This window comes from Octodon degus, unplaced genomic scaffold (genome assembly GCF_000260255.1).
Source record: "Octodon degus isolate 3935 unplaced genomic scaffold, OctDeg1.0 scaffold00065, whole genome shotgun sequence".
NCBI lineage: Eukaryota > Metazoa > Chordata > Mammalia > Rodentia > Octodontidae > Octodon > Octodon degus.
Window position 1 is genome coordinate 10,120,997 of NW_004524641.1, and position 2,712 is coordinate 10,123,708.

Here is a 2,712-nt window from a genome sequence, read left to right on the forward strand (position 1 = left end):
GCAGTCTCAGTCCCCGAGTCCACCCAGTACAAATGCAGAAGACACTAGCATTGAGGAAACTGGAAATCACACACCAGATATCTCTGAAATAATAGCGTTGACAGTAAAAAATCAACTGCAGAAAGGTATACAAGAAATAATTTCGGAACTAAAAAATATAGTGGTAACTATAATCAAAGAAGTACTAAGTGCTTCTAAAGAATACACTGTCAAGTAGCCTGAAAAAAAAAAAAAAGAAAGAAAGAAAGAAAAAAGAAAAAAGAGGACCTACAAGAACCTTAAGAAGACAGATTTAATTTTTTTTTTTAAAGAAGATAGAGCAGAGGAGTAATACAACTCCAGCAAACCCTAAAAGCAATTCTGTAAGTGATCATATTTACACCGCAGGAGGGGGTAAAGGTTCCGAGAAGAGGTGCTAGTCATGACTGGGCAGTTCCCTTGCTAGGCAGAAAGTGATAGAAAAGAAACCATAGGTCTAAAGCATTTGTCTCCAGGGAAACTTGGCTAGGGCTCCCTAGTGGCCCCTGGAAACCCATGTGCACCTCATGTGTGGGGAGTCAACGGAAGAAATGGTGCATGTACCAAGCACAATGCCCACTGCTGGTAGCCCCAGGGGCCTGTGCAGATCAGCCAAGCTCATAGCCCACCTTATGGCCAAAGCCCACTGTGCGAACCACGCCGCAGGGCCCACAGGAGTCTCAGACTCATCCTCCTTCGCAAGGACTCTGTGTTACGCCTTGTGTCTGGATGGCCCCCAACCTTCATGTGGTCATAGGTGAGGCTTCTTGAGAGGTGGCTGGATCTAGAGGGTATGACCCTGAGATTGATTCATGGTACAACGCTAGACTCACAGGTACTAGGGTTAAGGGTGTGAATGTTACCTTCCCTAAGTAGCCTGGATAAGATACAGGAATAGAAAGAGCTGTGGTGATCCCTTTGCTTGCTTTGCTGCCTTCTGCCTACCATAAATGGTTTTTCCTCTGTGATGCCTCTCTGCCATCCAACCTGCCTTGGGGCCAGCAGACTACAGACAGAAACCTCTATGAACTGTAAGCCAAATAAACTTTTCCCTCTTTAACTATGGTGCCAGGTATTTTTGTCTCAGCAACAAGAAAAGTAGCTAAGCTACTCTGTTTACCAGGATACCACTTGAGAGCACTGGTACCAACAGCAAGCTCGGCAGGCGAAGGCTGACTATGCAAAACTCCTTCAGGGTCCTGAGCTCTCAGACTGCAGATGTCCCTGCTTGCCAATCCCCCGGGAGGGACAGCCAGCTCCACAGTGAGAGCAGGGCAGCCAGTCCCTAGCCGAGACTCAGTGTCCACCAGCGGCAGTGCCTTGAGCTGAGCATCCAGCTTGCACAGGCTTCTCTGACCTACATTTCCCAAAGCAAAAGCCTGGAGCACAGAGGAAGAATGCTCTGGGTTTGGTTTTGGTCTTGATTCTGGCTTTGGTTTCTTACCCTAATGGGAACATTTAAAAAAAAAAAATATTGGAAACCATTATAAATACAAAACAAAACAAAGCCAGAAAGGTACTCTATTCTCCAAGGGGCCTGCAACCACAACCTGGGAGCCAAGGGAAGTCCCAGCTGGCTGAGGCACTGATGTCCCTGAAGGTGGCTGATGGGACAGCTCAGGCCTCAAACATGCTGGCTTCAAGACTGTACTGTGGCAGCCACTGTATCCACCCACTGTTTCACAAAGACAATTATTATCACGTTTCCAATTTTTATCATTTCTGTACCTCACCTGTGCTGTTAGCTACTAAATACTTTTTAAATTGCTTGCTTTTTCACTTCAGTATATTTTAAGGGCACTTTGTAACACTACCCTAAATGCAAAACCAGTATCATTTGCCACTTGTCCAAGATAACTGTGAAGACTGTTAGGCTATAAATAATAGAGAATTATTCAAATCCAGCCAGAAAGGCTGCCCTGGACTCCAGACTACAGCTGATTTTTCATTGAAAAGGAACTCATGCCTGCTCACCCTGAAGACTGCCTGAGAGACCTGGTAAGCTAGCCCCAGCTCCTCCAGCCTTCCCACTAGAGTTTGCTGATTCCAGCTGCGAATGGCTGCCACTGCTCAACCTGAGGACCGTCAGGGTGACTCGGCAGCCCTAGCCCCATCCCCCAAGGCTTCCCACCAGAATTTGCTGAGTCTGGCCACCCCTTCTCACCCTGAAGACCATCAGTGAGTCCTGACTATCACATTGACCCACAGGAGCCTTGCAGAGCACTACCCTGCTCCAGTCCACCATCAGGAGAGCATCGCACATCTTTGGCCTACACTCACCATCGTCAGATCCTTCTGGAACTACAGCTTGCCCCCCTCTACTTAATGAGGTAGAAACCACATTGAACTCCACACAGCAGGAGCTTTGGTGGGCCTACCATGCCCTCCTACACTTTGGGGAACATTGCTGACCTGCACCCTGCCCATCTACCTTCACTGCAAAAAATGACAAAAGGAAGGAACAAGAGGCAATCTTAGACTGCCAGCTCACTGAAAACAAGTCCAGGAGACAAGGTCATAGAAAAATTTGGAAGTCACATGCCAGAAATTTCTAAGGTGATAGCAACTGAAGTAAAGAAATAACTCTATCAGGCTATGGAAGAAATCAGATCAGAAATAATATCTCAGGTAAAAAAGAAAATGACAACAATCATGAAAGAATTGCTTGATACATCTAAGGAGGACACAGACAAA

General features: G+C 46.5%; 1 protein-coding gene across 4 annotated transcripts in view; it reads right to left on the bottom strand.

The window, feature by feature from the left end:
* The window catches only part of Myo3b (myosin IIIB), a 472,753-nt gene that overhangs the window by 449,669 nt on the left and 20,372 nt on the right, over nt 1–2,712 (bottom strand). The window lies entirely within an intron of this gene.